We start from the raw sequence: 19,399 nt of genomic DNA on the forward strand, positions 1-19,399 counted from the left end.
AGATATTCGCTAAAGACTTCAGCAGACATTGAATCATTTGGATTCTTTGAAATCAAACTTATTCTTTGTGATTTGTCCACGGCTTTCTTCATAGTTTCGCATAATCTGCTTTTCGGTACTAAATTTTCTCTTGAATGTTTCCAATATAATAATATACAGGAAGCACGAAGAGGTATATAATTTCGGAGGAGAATATTTATGAAAATATCCTCAGAAATATCGAAGATATTGATGATGATATTTTGGAATTTCTAGGTTCGATGGTTGATAAGGAAAGATTTTTCCGCAAGATTTTAATATGACTTCGGAGCAAGATATTCTCTAAAGATTTCATCGGATCCAGAATTACTTGAATCCTTTGAATATAGGGTTTGATTCTTGTATTTGTACTTGGTCTCCTTCATGGGTAGCTCAATCTGTTTTTCAATACCCAATTTTCTATCGAGCACTCCTAACACTCCTTTCTTTATCATCAAACTTTTGGTCGTTTAGACCATCTACCATTTTTCTGTTTCCTCTGCATTTAATGCTATGATATCTGAATCATCGGTTATTAATCCGAGGTGGTTTCAGGAAAAAATCGTGTTTTTAGATGATTAAACGCTGATGGTAATATGGTGGAATATGAAAGGTTCTCTGGTAACAATAAAAGAGCATGCGTATATATCAACGTTATAATAAGGTTGTTTCGTACGAAAAGTCGAAGTTGTCTTGCTGGAGCTGTGACAAAACTGGCTATCTCGAACAGCAGATGCAAAGTTATTTCTGGTAAGAATAACGCTAAAGGAATTAGCACAGCTACGTGTTAAACGTTTACTCAGGTTCCGAGTGTTTTCAGGTGCATAACTATATGCATCAATCTTTTCTCTCGTAAATGAAGTGCGGTTGGTTCATCCTCTCGATTGAGGTGTTTTCAAGAATCATGAAAGGTTTGATCGCAGATTGTAATCGTCGAAATACAAACGAGGTTTAAGATGAAATCAAGTGGCAAACTTGAAGAATTATTTAGTTTCATATGTTATAGTCAATATTTTAATTCATTTTAATTGTCCAATGTTGATAATCCACAGTTGATAGTCCACAATTAGCAATTCAATAATTCATATATAGTTTAATATATAATATTCGAATTAATTAATACGTATCGTGACCCGTATTCGTCTCAGACTTGATCACAACTCAAACTATATATATTATTGTAGAATCAACCTCAACCCGGTATAGAGAACTCGATCATTACTGCATATAAAGTGTCTATGGTGATTCCAAATAATATATATAGATGCGTCGATATTGAAATGTCCCGTTCTTATTGATTAAAAACGTTCCATATTAATTGATTTCGTTGCGAGGTTTTGACCTCTATATGAGACGTTTTTTAAAGACTGCATTCATTTTAAAACAAACCATAACCTTTATTTCATCAATAAAGGTTTAAAAAGCTTTACGTAGATTATCAAATAATGATAATCTAAAATATCCTGTTTACACACGACCATTACATAATGGTTTACAATACAAATATGTTACAACAAAATAAGTTTCTTGAATGCAGTTTTTACACAATATCATACAAGCATGGACTCCAAATCTCGTCCTTATTTAAGTATGCGACAGCGGAAGCTCTTAATAATCACCTGAGAATAAACATGCTTAAAACGTCAACAAAAATGTTGGTGAGTTATAGGTTTAACCTATATATATCAAATCATAATAATAGACCACAAGATTTCATATTTCAATACATATCCCATACATAGAGATAAAAATCATTCATATGGTGAACACCTGGTAACCGACATTAACAAGATGCATATATAAGAATATCCCCATCAATCCGGGACACCCTTCGGATATGATATAAATTTCGAAGTACTAAAGCATCTGGTACTTTGGATGGGGTTTGTTAGGCCCAATAGATCTATCTTTAGGATTCGCGTCAATTAGGGTGTCTGTTCCCTAATTCTTAGATTACCAGACTTAATAAAAAGGGGCATATTCGATTTCGATAATTCAACCATAGAATGTAGTTTCACGTACTTGTGTCTATTTTGTAAATCATTTATAAAACCTGCATGTATTCTCATCCCAAAAATATTATATTTTAAAAGTGGGACTATAACTCACTTTCACAGATTTTTACTTCGTCGGGAAGTAAGACTTGGCCACTGGTTGATTCACGAACCTATAACAATATATACATATATATCAAAGTATGTTCAAAATATATTTACAACACTTTTAATATATTTTGATGTTTTAAGTTTATTAAGTCAGCTGTCCTCGTTAGTAACCTACAACTAGTTGTCCACAGTTAGATGTACAGAAATAAATCGATAAATATTATCTTGAATCAATCCACGACCCAGTGTATACGTATCTCAGTATTGATCACAACTCAAACTATATATATTTTGGAATCAACCTCAACCCTGTATAGCTAACTCCAACATTCACATATAGAGTGTCTATGGTTGTTCCGAAATATATATAGATGTGTCGACATGATAGGTCGAAACATTGTATACGTGTCTATGGTATCTCAAGATTACATAATATATAATACAAGTTGATTAAGTTATGGTTGGAATAGATTTGTTACCAATTTTCACGTAGCTAAAATGAGAAAAATTATCCAATCTTGTTTTACCCATAACTTCTTCATTTTAAATCCGTTTTGAGTGAATCAAATTGCTATGGTTTCATATTGAACTCTATTTTATGAATCTAAACAGAAAAAGTATAGGTTTATAGTCGGAAAAATAAGTTACAAGTCGTTTTTATAAAGGTAGTCATTTCAGTCGAAAGAAAGACGTCTAGATGACCATTTTAGAAAACATACTTCCACTTTGAGTTTAACCATAATTTTTGGATATAGTTTCATGTTCATAATAAAAATCATTTTCTCAGAATAACAACTTTTAAATCAAAGTTTATCATAGTTTTTAATTAACTAACCCAAAACAGCCCACGGTGTTACTACGACGGCGTAAATCCGGTTTTACGGTGTTTTTCGTGTTTCCGGGTTTTAAATCATTAAGTTAGCATATCATATAGATATAGAACATGTGTTTAGTTGATTTTAAAAGTCAAGTTAGAAGGATTAACTTTTGTTTGCGAACAAGTTTAGAATTAACTAAACTATGTTCTAGTGATTACAAGTTTAAACCTTCGAATAAGATAGCTTTATATGTATGAATTGAATGATGTTATGAACATCATTACTACCTTAAGTTCCTTGGATAAACCTACTGGAAAAGAGAAAAATGGATCTAGCTTCAACGGATCCTTGGATGGCTCGAAGTTCTTGAAGCAGAATCATGACACGAAAACAAGTTCAAGTAAGATCATCACTTGAAATAAGATTGTTATAGTTATAGAAATTGAACCAAAGTTTGAATATGATTATTACCTTGTATTAGAATGATAACCTACTATAAGAAACAAAGATTTCTTGAGGTTGGATGATCACCTTACAAGATTGGAAGTGAGCTAGCAAACTTGAAAGTATTCTTGATTTTATGTAACTAGAACTTGAAGAATAAATGAAGAACACTTAGAACTTGAAGATAGAACTTGAGAGAGATCAATTAGATGAAGAAAATTGAAGAATGAAAGTGTTTGTAGGTGTTTTTGGTCGTTGGTGTATGGATTAGATATAAAGGATATGTAATTTTGTTTTCATGTAAATAAGTCATGAATGATTACTCATATTTTTGTAATTTTATGAGATATTTCATGCTAGTTGCCAAATGATGGTTCCCACATGTGTTAGGTGACTCACATGGGCTGCTAAAAGCTGATCATTGGAGTGTATATACCAATAGTACATACATCTAAAAGCTGTGTATTGTACGAGTACGAATACGGGTGCATACGAGTAGAATTGTTGATAAAACTGAACGAGGATGTAATTGTAAGAATTTTTGTTAAGTAGAAGTATTTTGATAAGTGTATTGAAGTCTTTCAAAAGTGTATAAATACATATTAAAACACTACATGTATATACATTTTAACTGAGTCGTTAAGTCATCGTTAGTCGTTACATGTAAGTGTTGTTTTGAAACCTTTAGGTTAACGATCTTGTTAAATGTTGTTAACCCAATGTTTATAAAATCAAATGAGATTTTAAATTATTATATTATCATGAAATTATCATGTATGAATATCATTAATGTCTTTACAACGATAATCGTTACATATATGTCTCGTTTAAAAATCATTAAGTTAGTAGTCTTGTTTTTACATATGTAGTTCATTGTTAATATACTTAATGATATGTTTACTTATCATAGTATCATGTTAACTATATATATATCCATATATATGTCATCATATAGTTTTTAAAAGTTTTAACGTTCGTGAATCACCGGTCAACTTGGGCGGTCAATTGTCTATATGAAACATATTTCAATTAATCAAGTCTTAACAAGTTTGATTGCTTAACATGTTGGAAACATTTAATCATGTAAATATCAATCTCAATTAATATATATAAACATGGAAAAGTTCGGGTCACTACAGTACCTACCCGTTAAATAAATTTCGTCCCGAAATTTTAAGCTGTTGAAGGTGTTGACGAATCTTCTGGAAATAGATGCGGGTATTTCTTCTTCATCTGATCTTCACGCTCCCAGGTGAACTCGGGTCCTCTACGAGCATTCCATCGAACCTTAACAATTGGTATCTTGTTTTGCTTAAGTCTTTTAACCTCACGATCCATTATTTCGACGGGTTCTTCGATAAATTGAAGTTTTTCGTTGATTTGGATTTCATCTAACGGAATAGTGAGATCTTCTTTAGCAAAACATTTCTTCAAATTCGAGACGTGGAAAGTGTTATGTACAGCCGCGAGTTGTTGAGGTAACTCAAGTCGGTAAGCTACTGGTCCGACACGATCAATAATCTTGAATGGTCCAATATACCTTGGATTTAATTTCCATCGTTTACCAAATCGAACAACGCCTTTCCAAGGTGCAACTTTAAGCATGACCATCTCTCCAATTTCAAATTCTATATCTTTTCTTTTAATGTCAGCGTAGCTCTTTTGTCGACTTTGGGCGGTTTTCAACCGTTGTTGAATTTGGATGATCTTCTCGGTAGTTTCTTGTATAATCTCCGGACCCGTAATCTGTCTATCCCCCACTTCACTCCAACAAATCGGAGACCTGCACTTTCTACCATAAAGTGCTTCAAACGGCGCCATCTCAATGCTTGAATGGTAGCTGTTGTTGTAGGAAAATTCTGCTAACGGTAGATGTCGATCCCAACTGTTTTCGAAATCAATAACACATGCTCGTAGCATGTCTTCAAGCGTTTGTATCGTCCTTTCGCTCTGCCCATCAGTTTGTGGATGATAGGTAGTACTCATGTCTAGACGAGTTCCTAATGCTTGCTGTAATGTCTGCCAGAATCTTGAAATAAATCTGTCATTCCTATCAGAGATAATAGAGATTGGTATTCCATGTCTGGAGACGACTTCCTTCAAATACAGTCGTGCTAACTTCTCCATCTTGTCATCTTCTCTTATTGGCAGGAAGTGTGCTGATTTGGTGAGACGATCAACTATTACCCAAATAGTATCAAAACCACTTGCAGTCTTTGGCAATTTAGTGATGAAATCCATGGTAATGTTTTCCCATTTCCATTCCGGGATTTCGGGTTGTTAAAGTAGACCTGATGGTTTCTGATGCTCAGCTTTGACCTTAGAACACGTCAAACATTCTCCTACGTATTTAGCAACATCGGCTTTCATACCCGGCCACCAAAAATGTTTCTTGAGATCCTTGTACATCTTCCCCGTTCCAGGATGTATTGAGTATCTGGTTTTATGAGCTTCTCTAAGTACCATTTCTCTCATATCTCTAAATTTTGGTACCCAAATCCTTTCAGCCCTATACCGGGTTCCGTCTTCCCGAATATTAAGATGCTTCTCCGATCCTTTGGGTATTTCATCCTTTAAATTTCCCTCTTTTAAAACTCCTTGTTGCGCCTCCTTTATTTGAGTAGTAAGGTTATTATGAATCATTATATTCATAGATTTTACTCGAATGGGTTCTCTGTCCTTCCTGCTCAAGGCATCGGCTACCACATTTGCCTTCCCCGGGTGGTAACGAATCTCAAAGTCGTAATCATTCAATAATTCAATCCACCTACGCTGCCTCATATTCAGTTGTTTCTGATTAAATATGTGTTGAAGACTTTTGTGGTCGGTATATATAATACTTTTGACCCCATATAAGTAGTGCCTCCAAGTCTTTAATGCAAAAAACAACTGCGCCTAATTCCAAATCATGCGTCGTATAATGTTGTTCATGAATCTTCAATTGTCTAGACGCATAAGCAATCACCTTCGTCCGTTGCATTAATACACAACCGAGACCTTGCTTTGATGCGTCACAATAAATCACAAAATCATCATTCCCTTCAGGCAATGACAATATAGGTGCCGTAGTTAGCTTTTTCTTTAATAACTGAAACGCTTTCTCTTGTTCATCATTCCATTCAAATTTCTTCCCTTTATGCGTTAATGCAGTCAAGGGTTTTGCTATTCTGGAAAAGTCTTAGATGAACCTTCTGTAGTAACCAGCTAGTCCTAAAAACTGGCGTATGTGTTTCGGAGTTTTCGGGGTTTCCCACTTTTCAACAGTTTCTATCTTTGCTGGATCCACCTTAATACCTTCTTTGTTCACTATGTGACCGAGGAATTGAACTTCTTCGAACCAAAATGCACACTTTTAAAATTTAGCGTACAATTCTTCCTTCCTCAATACTTCTAACACCTTTTTCAAATGTTCACCGTGTTCTTGGTCATTCTTTGAGTAAATAAGTATGTCATCAATGAAAACAATGACAAACTTGTCAAGGTATGGTCCACACACTCGGTTCATAAGGTCCATGAACACAGCTGGTGCATTAGTTAAACCAAACGGCATGACCATAAACTCGTAATGACCGTAACGTGTTCTGAAAGCAGTCTTTGGAATATCATCTTCTTTCACCCGCATTTGATGATACCCGGAACGTAAGTCAATCTTTGAATAAACAGACGAGCCTTGTAGTTGATCAAATAAGTCGTCGATTCTCGGTAGTGGGTAGCGGTTCTTGATGGTAAGTTTGTTCAACTCTCGGTAGTCGATACACAACCTGAATGTACCATCTTTCTTCTTGACAAACAAAACAGGAGCTCCCCACGGTGATGTACTTGGTCGAATGAAACCACGCTCTAAAAGTTCTTGTAATTGGCTTTGCAGTTCTTTCATCTCGCTGGGTGCGAGTCTGTAAGGAGCACGAGCTATTGGTGCAGCTCCTGGTACAAGATCTATTTGAAATTCAACGGATCGATGTGGGGGTAATCCCGGTAATTCTTTCGGAAATACATCGGGAAATTCTTTTGCAATGGGAACATCATTGATGCTCTTTTCTTCAGTTTGTACTTTCTCGACGTGTGCTAGAACAGCATAGCAACCTTTTCTTATTAGTTTTTGTGCCTTCAAATTACTAATAAGATGTAGCTTCGTGTTGCCTTTTTCTCCGTACACCATTAAGGGTTTTCCTTTTTCTCGTATAATGCGAATTGCATTTTTGTAACAAACAATCTCTGCTTTCACTTCTTTCAACCAGTCCATACCGATTATCACATCAAAACTCCCTAACTCTACTGGTATCAAATCAATCTTAAATGTTTCGCTAACCAGTTTAATTTCTCGATTCCGACATATATTATCTGCTGAAATTAATTTACCATTTGCTAATTCGAGTAAAAATTTACTATCCAAAGGCGTCAATGGACAACTTAATTTAGCACAAAAATCTCTACTCATATAGCTTCTATCCGCACCCGAATCAAATAAAACGTAAGCAGATTTATTGTCAATAAGAAACGTACCCGTAACAAGCTCCGGGTCTTCCTGTGCCTCTGCCGCATTAATATTGAAAACTCTTCCGCGGCCTTGTCCATTCGTGTTCTCCTGGTTCGGGAAATTTCTAATAATGTGGCCAGGTTTTCCACATTTATAACAAACTACATTGGCATAACTTGCTCCGACACTACTTGCTCCGCCATTACTCGTTCTGACACCATTTTTTCCTTTCGTTCTATTAACCCCTGGTCCGTAGACCTCACACTTCGTCGCGCTATGACCATTTCTTTTACACTTGTTGCAAAATTTGGTGCAGAACCCCGAGTGATACTTTTCACACCTTTGGCATAGCTGCTTCTGATTGTTGTTGTTGTTGCGGTTATTATTGTTGTTAGGATGATTGTTGTAGTTGCTGTTGTTGTTGTTGTTGTTTTTGTTGTTGTTGGGCCGTTTGTTGTAGTTGCGATTGATGTTGCGATTGTTGGGATAATTGTTGCGATTATTGTTGTAATTGCTGTTGTTGTTGTATTGGTGATTCTTATCACCGTTTTCCTCCCACTTTCTTTTGACTTGCTTCACATTGGCCTCTTCAGCAGTCTGTTCTTTAATTCTTTCTTCAATCTGGTTCACTAGTTTGTGAGCCATTCTACATGCCTGTTGTATGGAGGCGGGCTCATGTGAACTTATATCTTCTTGGATTCTTTCCGGTAATCCTTTCACAAACGCGTCGATCTTCTCTTCCTCATCTTCGAACGCTCCCGGACACAATAAGCACAATTCTGTGAATCGTCTTTCGTACGTGGTAATATCAAATCCTTGGGTTCGTAACCCTCTAAGTTCTGTCTTGAGCTTATTGACCTCGGTTCTGGGACGGTACTTCTCGTTCATCAAGTGCTTGAATGCTGACCACGGTAGTGCGTACGCATCGTCTTGTCCCACTTGCTCTAGATAGGTATTCCACCATGTTAACGCAGATGATAATGCTAAAAACGAACATATATTTCATAGCATTATTCCTCAAGAAAGACAAGCTTTTAGTTGCAATTGTTCTACTTACAAGTGATATTCGTTTAAATAATAAAAGGTGAAGACAAAAAACAGATTCGACGAATTGAAGACGCAAACGACCAAAAAGCTCAAAAGTACAAAAGACAATCAAAGAGGTTCCAATTATTGATAATAAACGTCTCGAAATTACAAGAGTACAAGATTCAAAACGCAAAGTACAAGATATTAAATTGTACGCAAGGACGTTCGAAAATCCGGAACCGGGACCAGAGTCAACTCTCAACGCTCGACGCAACGGACTAAAAATTACAAGTCAACTATGCACATAAATATAATATAATATTTAAATAATTCTTATAATTATTTATATATTATAATAAATAATAAAAATCGTCGGCAAGAAAGACTCCAAAGGGACTGAGCTGTAATTTCATTCTCCGCGACTCGCGGAGTTTGAAGGCAAAAATGCCGCGAGTCGCGGAGCCCCAAAAGTCGACTTTTCCTATAAAAGCAACCGAATTCTGATCGCAAATCATCATCTTTTTCTTCTTCTCCTCATACGTAAAATATATATATATATTTATAATTTATATTTTAATTTTAATTATAATTCTAATAATAAGGGTATGTTAGCGAATGTTGTAAGGGTGTAAGTCGAAATTCTGTCCGTGTAATGCTACGCTATTTTTAATCATTGTAAGTTATGTTCAACCTTTTTATATTAATGTCTCGTAGCTAAGTTATTATTATGCTTATTTAAAACGAAGTAATCATGATGTTGGGCTAATTACTAAAATTGGGTAATTGGGCTTTGTACCATAATTGGGGTTTGGACAAAAGAACGACACTTGTGGAAATTAGACTATGGGCTATTAATGGGCTTTATATTTGTTTAACTAAATGATAGTTTGTTAATGTTAATATAAAGATTTACAATTGGGCGTCCCTATAAATTACCATATACACTCAATCGGACACGATGGGCAGGGTATTTATATGTACGAATAATCGTTCATTTAACCGGACACGGGAATGGATTAATAGCCACTAGAATAATTAAAACAGGGGTGAAATTATGTACAAAGGACACTTGGTATAATTGATAACAAAATATTAAAACCTTGGGTTACACTCAGTCGACATCCTGGTGTAATTATTAAACAAAGTATTAAAATCTTGTTACAGTTTAAATCCCCAATTAGTTGGAATATTTAACTTCGGGTATAAGGATAATTTGACGAGGACACTCGCACTTTATATTTATGACTGATGGACTGTTATGGACAAAAACCAGACGGACATATTAAATAATCCAGGACAAAGGACAATTAACCCATGGGCATAAAACTAAAATCAACACGTCAAACATCATGATTACGGAAGTTTAAATAAGCATAATTCTTTTATTTCATATTTAATTTCCTTTATTTTATATTTAATTGCACTTCTAATTATCGCACTTTTATTTATTGTTATTTAATCGCACTTTTAATTATCGTACTTTTTAATTATCGCAAGTTTATTTTTTCGCACTTTTATTATTCGCAATTTCATTTATCGTTATTTACTTCATGCTTTAATTTAAGTCTTGTATTTATTTTTAATATTTTACATTTGGTTTTAACTGCGACTAAAGTTTTAAAATCGACAAACCGGTCATTAAACGGTAAAAACCCCCCTTTATAATAATAATAATATTACTTATATATATATTTGTATTTTTATAAAAGTAAACTAATATAGCGTTAAGTTTTGTTTAAAGATTTCCCTGTGGAACGAACCGGACTTACTAAAAACTACACTACTTTACGATTAGGTACACTGCCTATAAGTGTTGTAGCAAGGTTTAAGTATATCCATTCTCTAAATAAATAAATATCTTGTGTAAAATTGTATTGTATTTAATAGTATTTCCTGCTAAAATATAAGCTATTTTATATACTACCCCGCTGCACATCAAGTATTTTTGGCGCCGCTGCCGGGGACATCTCTTAAAAGCCGGAAGCGCAACAATAATAATAAAAAAAAACGTTTTAAATATTCGAAAATATAAAAAGAAAAACAAAAATATAAATATTTTTAGGAGTTTGATAAATATTTAAGTTTTATAAAGTTTCTTTGTTTTTATAAAAACATAAGTTTTATTTAAGTATTTTGTTTTTATTTAAAAACATATAAATAAAAAAATATATATATATATATATAAATCTAGTTTTAAGATTTTTATTTATAAAATTATAAAGTGATTCTATTTTTATTTAAGTTTTAAATATAAAGTTTTATTAATACACATATTTAAAAACAGAAAATAAAATAAATAAATAAATAAAGAAAAACGCGTTGAAATTAAACCTGTCAGTTGAAATTCTGAACCCCGCGACTCGCGGGGTTTGAAGCTTTAAATACCGCAAGTCGCGGAGGGGACCTGACACACGAACAGGAAGCCCTAATCCTGCATTTATTACGGATTATTATTAATTATTATTATTATTAACCCTAATTATTATTATTATTATAATTAAGTTTATTTTTAATTTAAGTTTTATTTAATTTATATTTTAGTTAAATTAGTTTAATTAAATTATAAAATTAATAGTTTTAAAAAATTAAATAATATAAAAATAATATTTTTATAAAAATTGTAATTTTTACAACTTTTTGTATATTTTTATATTTTGTCCCTTTTTAATTGTTGTAGCGTAATATTTGTATTTTTTCGCTCATATTTAATTATAAACTTAGTTTTTGCCATAGTCATTTTTACTCCTAGATTTTTAGGCTTTGCCGTAGAATTCCTTAAGTGCTTTTTCTTTAGACTAAGATTTAGGTACTTTAGAATTTTGCGACGCCTTTTTAAGTTTTAGTTTCTTTTTAAGTTATTTCCATTTGGGATTTAGTTTTTCCTGTAAGCTTTAATATTTTTAAACAACTTTTACCTATGTATCAATTATCATTCCAATTAGTAATTTCAATTTGCGATTATAATTTTAAGTTAGTTGTAGTAATAAGGTTAGGTTAGTCAAGTATTTTTAAGTTTTATAAGTTTCTTTTATTTTTTCGTCACCTTTTATTTTTCAACCATTTTTCTTTTTCGACCTTTTTCGACGAACTCTTTTTCTTTCTTATTTCTCGCTATTCTAGTTTTTAGGACATAGATTTTTATTCTACTTCTTATCTAAATTTCTTAAAATTACGAAAATTTATTTTAAGTAGTTAAATTGATAGACATCAAAATTTTCTGGTTCGTAGTAATAGTTGGATTTGTACGTGGACCGGGTTATTGGAGCCAAACAGTCCTCAATTATATTGAGACCAAACGAATCCTGCCCCTCTGCTGCATCTTTTGGCTATTCGAAACGTGGGCAAAATCAGAAAAGTCTATTGATTGGATAACTTATTATAATTTTTCTTTCCTTTTTAAAACTAATAGGATATTCAGTGAATGCACCGAGCAAGACGTTCACCACCTTTTGTACGTTCACCACCTGTAACTAGATCAAGACATTTAGCAAATATAACCGCCGTTGATTTTTCTTTAGAATCGTCATCCAGTAGACCAAGTACTTCAGTTCAAATTTCCGATAATCCATTTTTTGAACCCGACCTCACAATTGAGAATCCGGAGAATATTCAGGAACGGTTCGTAGATCCTGAACCACTAAACTTTCCCCCGGAACTACCAATCATTCAAACAGAGATTGTTGAGGAACGAACCATTAAATCAGAATCCTCTAGTGATTCCGATTCAACAAATTCAATTATGGAGAATCTGGAACCTTTAAGTATGGAAGACCGAATGAGAGCTAAACGCACTGGCCAAGGTCACGCAATTACTCATCCAGACATTAATGCGCCAGATTATGAAATCAAAGGACAAATTCTACACATGGTGACTAATCAATGCCAATTTAGTGGTGCGCCGAAGGAAGATCCAAATGAACATTTACGTACCTTTAATAGGATCTGCACATTATTCAAAATCCGAGAAGTGGAGGATGAACAGATATATCTCATGTTATTTCCCTGGACTTTAAAGGGAGAAGCCAAAGATTGGTTGGAATCGTTACCTGAAGGGGCGATCGATACATGGGACGTTTTAGTTGACAAATTTCTTAAACAATTCTTTCCTGCATCTAAAGCCGTAAGACTTCAAGCAGAAATTGTTACGTTCACACAGAAACCAAATGAAACTCTATATGAGGCGTGGACTAGATATGGAAAGTTGTTAAGAGGATGTCCGCAACATGGTTTAGACACCTGTCAAATAGTATAAATATTCTACCAATGATGCGACATCACTACAAGAAAAGACATAGATATAGCAGCTGGTGGTTCTATTATGAAGAAAACCGAAACTGATGCTTACAAAATTATTGATAACACTGCTTCCCACTCACATGAGTGGCACCAAGAAAAAGATATCGTTAGATCATCTAAAGTAGCTAGAGCCGATTCTAGCCATGACTTAGATTCCATTTCCGCAAAGATAGATGCTGTGGAGAGACGAATGGAAAAGATGACTAAGGATATTCACTCAATACGAATTAGTTGTGAGCAGTGTGGAGGACCACATTTGACAAAAGATTGTCTCAGTATTGAATTAACAATGGAACAAAGAGAGAATATTTCATACATAAACCAAAGGCCTGGAAATAATTATCAGAATAATTATCAACCGCCAAGACCGATTTACAATCAAAACCAGAATTATAACCGAAATATTCCATACAACAACCAACAAGGTCCTACCAATCAACAAGTATCTAATAACAATTACAATCAGCAAAGACCTAATTTTCAAAACAAACCACCACAACAAACCGATGATAAAAAGCCGAATTTAGAAGATATGATGACAAAGCTAGTTGAAACTCAAACGCAATTTTTCACATCTCATAAACAAACCAATGAACAAAATGCTCAAGCATTTAGAAATCAACAAGCTTCTATTCAAAATCTGGAACAAGAAGTAAGTAACCTAGCAAGGTTAATAGGTGAAAGAAAACCGGGAAGTCTACCTAGTGATACAAATGCTAACCCCCGGAATGAAACAGCTAAAGCCATTACCACAAGAAGTGGTACAACACTTAAACCACCTGAAATACCTGTAACTTCTGATAAAGCTATTCCTACTCCACAAGAACCACAACCTGATCAAGATAAGGAAAAAGAACCGGTAGTTGAAAAGGTTAATGAAGATAACATAGTTAAGGATAAACCTTATGTTAAACCATACCAACCACCACTTCCTTACCCAAGTAAAATGAAGAAAGAGAAACTTGAAGCCGAGCAATCCAAATTCTTGGATATGTTTAAACAGATAAATGTAAATCTTCCTTTCATTGATGTGATTTCAGGAATGCCTAGATATGCTAAATTCTTGAAAGATCTAATCTCAAATAGAAAGAAAATGGAAGAACTCTCGGCTGTTACTATGAATGCTAATTGTTCAGCAGTGCTGTTGAATAAGATACCAGAAAAATTATCTGATCCAGGAAGTTTCACAATTCCATGTTTTCTGGGTAGTCTTAGTTCAATAGAAGCATTGGCAGACTTAGGTGCTAGTATAAATCTAATGTCGTATTCACTATACACTAAACTAGACCTTGGAGAATTGAAACCAACCAGAATAAGCATACAACTAGCCGATAGATCAATAAAATATCCTAGAGGGATAATGGAGAACATGCTAGTTAAAGTTGGTACTTTAGTATTTCCAGTAGATTTTGTTGTTTTAGACATGGAAGAAGATTCTCAAGTTCCTCTCATATTAGGAAGACCATTCTTAAACACGGCTAAAGCAATGATAGACGTGTTCGGTAAGAAATTGACCCTAAGTATAGAGGATGAGAGTGTTACCTTTTCAGTTGATAGAGCAATGCAACAACCGCAATCTGCAGATGATACATGTTATTATATTCAAACTATAGATGCACATGCAGAATTATTAGAAGAATTTCCAGAATTACAAGGAACAGGAGAATGTTCTTTAGGAGAAGGTAATGAACCAATTGATGAAGCTGAAATGTTAGCTACACTTATAGCTAATGGATATGAACCAACAACAGAAGAAATTCAAATGCTAAAAGAAGAAGACAGATATCGATACAAATCATCGATAGAAGAACCTCCGAAATTAGAGTTAAAGCCACTTCCAAACCATTTGGAATACGCTTATTTACATGGTGAATCTGAATTACCTGTAATAATATCGTCTTCTCTTACTGAAAATGAGAAATCACAACTCATTTCTGTGTTGAAAGCTCATAAATCAGCCATTGCATGGAAGATTCATGATATTAAAGGAATAAGTCCTTCGTATTGCACACATAAAATCCTTATGGAAGAAGGTCATAAAACGTATGTGCAACGCCAACGAAGACTAAATCCTAATATGCAAGATGTAGTTAAAAAAGAGATTATTAAACTGCTAGATGCAGGTTTAATTTATCCAATCTCTGATAGTCCATGGGTAAGCCCAGTTCAATGCGTACCTAAGAAGGGTGGCATGACTGTCATTACAAATGAGAAAAATGAGCTTATTCCTACTAGGACTGTAACAGGATGGCGTGTATGTATTGATTATAGAAAATTAAATGACGCCACCAGAAAAGATCACTTTCCCTTACCTTTCATAGATCAAATGTTGGAAAGATTAGCCGGAAATAGTTACTATTGTTTTCTAGATGGATTTTCCGGATATTTTCAAATTCCAATAGCACCCGAGGACCAAGAGAAAACCACATTCACGTGCCCTTATGGTACTTTTGCTTACAAACGCATGCCATTTGGACTTTGCAACGCCCCTGCAACCTTTCAAAGGTGTATGATGGCGATTTTTCACGACATGATAGAAGAATGCATGGAAGTTTTCATGGATGACTTTTCAGTCTTCGGTGATACATTTGAATCATGTCTAGTTAATCTGGAACGAATGCTTCTTAGATGCGAACAATCAAATCTAGTACTTAATTGGGAGAAATGCCATTTCATGGTTAAAGAAGGCATCGTTCTTGGACATAAAATTTCAAAAGAAGGAATTGAAGTGGATAGAGCTAAAGTAGATGTAATTGCTAAACTTCCACATCCCACCAATGTTAGAGGAGTTAGGAGTTTTCTAGGGCATGCCGATTTTTACCGACGTTTCATAAAAGATTTTTCTAAAATTGCCACTCCTATGAATAAACTCCTAGAAAAGGATGCTCCATTCATCTTTTCAGATGAGTGTATCAAATCTTTTAATATTCTTAAAGAGAAACTCACTAATGCACCGATCATGATAACACCAAATTGGAATCTACCATTTGAACTAATGTGCGATGCAAGTGATTTTGCAATGGGAGCCGTTTTAGGACAAAGGATTGAAAAACGATTTCAACCTATATATTATGCTAGTAAGACATTACAAGGAGCACAAACGAACTATACAACTACTGAAAAAGAACTCCTTGCTATTGTCTTTGCTTTTGACAAATTTCGATCATATCTCGTTCTAGCAAAAACGGTGGTCTATACCGACCATTCTGCTCTTAGATACCTATTTTCAAAACAAGATGCTAAACCAAGATTAATCTGTTGGATCTTACTCTTACAAGAATTTGATATTGAAATCCGAGATAAAAGAGGAGCAGAAAATCTCGCCGCTGATCATCTTTCTCGTCTTGAAAATCCCGAATTAGAAGTTCTAAATGAATCGGCCATACAAGACAACTTTCCTGATGAATATCTATTGAAGATAGATTATAATGAAATCCCATGGTTTGCAGACTATGCAAACTACTTAGTTTGTGGATTCCTTGAAAAAGGATTATCGTACCAAAGACGAAAGAAATTCTTCAGTGATATAAAACACTATTTCTGGGAAGATCCACACCTGTTTAAAAGTTGTCCCGATGGAATAATACGCCGATGTGTATTTGGAGATGAAGCTAGTAAAATTTTAAACCATTGTCACACAGGACCAACAGGAGGGCATTATGGGCCTCAACTAACAGCAAGAAAAGTTTATGATGCTGGATTCTATTGGCCAACAATTTACAAAGACGCACACCTTCTTTGCAAATCCTGTGATGCTTGTCAAAGGGCCGGAAAAATAAGTCAACGTGATGAAATGCCACAAAATGTCATCCAAGTATGTGAAGTATTTGACATTTGGGGTATTGACTTTATGGGTCCATTTCCAAAATCTCATAATAATCTATATATACTCGTAGCCATTGATTATGTATCTAAATGGGCGGAAGCACAAGCTCTCCCAACTAACGATGCACGAGTTGTAGTCAACTTTTTAAAACGTCTTTTTGCAAGGTTTGGAACACCGAAAGCTTTAATAAGTGATCGGGGTACTCATTTCTGTAATAATCAACTTGAGAAAGTTCTCAAACGTTATGGAGTAACTCATAAAATCTCCACCGCATATCATCCACAAACAAGTGGACAAGTTGAAAATACCAACCGAGCTTTAAAACATATTCTAGAGAAAACCGTAGGATCAAATCCGAAGGAATGGTCCATTAAATTGGAGGATGCACTCTGGGCTTTTAGAACAGCCTACAAAACTCCAATTGTAACCACACCTTTTAGACTTGTTTATGGAAAAGCATGTCATCTTCCAGTAGAAATTGAACACAAAGCATTTTAGGCTTTGAAGACATGTAATCTTGATTTACATGAAGCCGGACGTCTACGATTAAGTCAACTAAACGAATTAGAAGAATTAAGACATGAAGCATACGAAAATTCGTTAATCTATAAAGAAAGAACGAAGAAATTGCATGATAAAAGAATCAGAAGTTCAAAAGAATTTAAAGAAGGAGACAGAGTTCTTCTTTTCAATTCACGATTCAAGCTATTTCCTGGAAAATTGAAATCAAGATGGTCTGGACCATTCATGGTCAAAAGAGTTTTCCCATACGGAACGATAGAATTAATAAATTCAAATGGGATTGAATTTAAAGTTAATGGTCACAGAGTTAAACATTACATACATGGTCCGATGGAAGTCGACAACGAAGTTAATCACAATTTCGACACCACAGCTAACTAAGTGTGGGGAGAATCAAGTCTTTAAAGGATAATATGTATTTCTGTTAGAGTTAGATTGTCTGTTTTCGTGTAGTTCTCGAAAATGGAACCCAAATGGTCTTTCCCTAGCAGACCCTAAAGAACTAGTCTTCTCCCCCCATTCTGAATTTTTATTTTTTTTAGGTTTTTATGAAATGAAGACTGCCTGTGAACTAAACCATGGTCTAATGCTACACGCTTTGATCACTAAACGTAATAATGACATACTACCAAGTGAAATAGTATCAGTAATCAGAGGAAGAATGGACGGAGTTAGAAAAGAATCCAGATGCGAAGATAATAAGTTACAATTTGGTAAAGGAAAATCAAAATCCGCAGCGAAAAGAAGAGCACGACACCTAGAAAGATGTCACAAATGCGGAAAATGGTCACATGGAGGTAAATGTTCAAATAATCAAACCTATTCAAATACCGAATTTGTTACTTTATGCAGAGACGGACCGTTCATATGTTTAGAAGAAAAGACACTGAATGCTCGAGGTTACGCCTATGTAGCCATGGAAAACCAATTAAACCGACTATCTTATGAATGGGATAGATCATATAACTAAGAAATCTATTTCACAGGTATGTCTGTACAGTTTTTATTTTTATTTTTATTTTTAACCTTTTGATAATAAACGCTAATTTGTTCGCTAAAAAGTATTAAATTGGTATTGAATAAAATTAGGTTTGGCGACCGAAATTATTGATATCATTCAAAAATTTATTACATCACTGCGAAATTTAACATTTATTCTTAAGGTATAAATATCTTTAATCAATCAACCCAAAATATTTCAAAAATTCGTCATGAGTTAAATTAGGTTTTGGAACCGAAATTACTTTACCAAAAAGAGGGGCGCATATTTTTGATAATATTTGATTGATTAAAGTGGGATAAAAAGACAAAAAGATTTTTAATTTTATTTTTACCATGTTTTTAAAATTAATATTTAAATCTTAAATTAATATTGTAAACTTTGTAAAAAAAAATATATATTTAAAATTGTAAATATTTGAAAAAATTAATATAAGTTTGGTATGAATTTATAAATTTATAAATTAAGTTTGGTGTGAATTTTTAATTTTTAAAAATATGAATTTTTAATTTTATGCATTTCAAATTTTAAGTTTGGTGTGAATTTTTAATATTAATTTTGAATTTTATATTTAAGTTGTGTGAATTTAAAAACAAAAATTTACTTTATCTCATTAAGTTAAAAATATGATTTTTAAAATTCGTCGTAAGTTGAAGACTAGGTCTTTGAACCGAAATTGCTTTACCCGAGGAAGGGACGAGAACTTTTATTATCATTATTTTTAATCTTATTGAATTAAAGTATGCCAAAAACATTGAAAAAACCCAAAAATCTTAGCTTTTAAAACAATCACTACAAAAAGACAAATTTTAAAATTTTGTCGAGGGACGGACTAGGACATCGATCCGAAACGACCTCGTCCTA

Source organism: Rutidosis leptorrhynchoides, chromosome 9 (genome assembly GCF_046630445.1).
Source record: "Rutidosis leptorrhynchoides isolate AG116_Rl617_1_P2 chromosome 9, CSIRO_AGI_Rlap_v1, whole genome shotgun sequence".
NCBI lineage: Eukaryota > Viridiplantae > Streptophyta > Magnoliopsida > Asterales > Asteraceae > Rutidosis > Rutidosis leptorrhynchoides.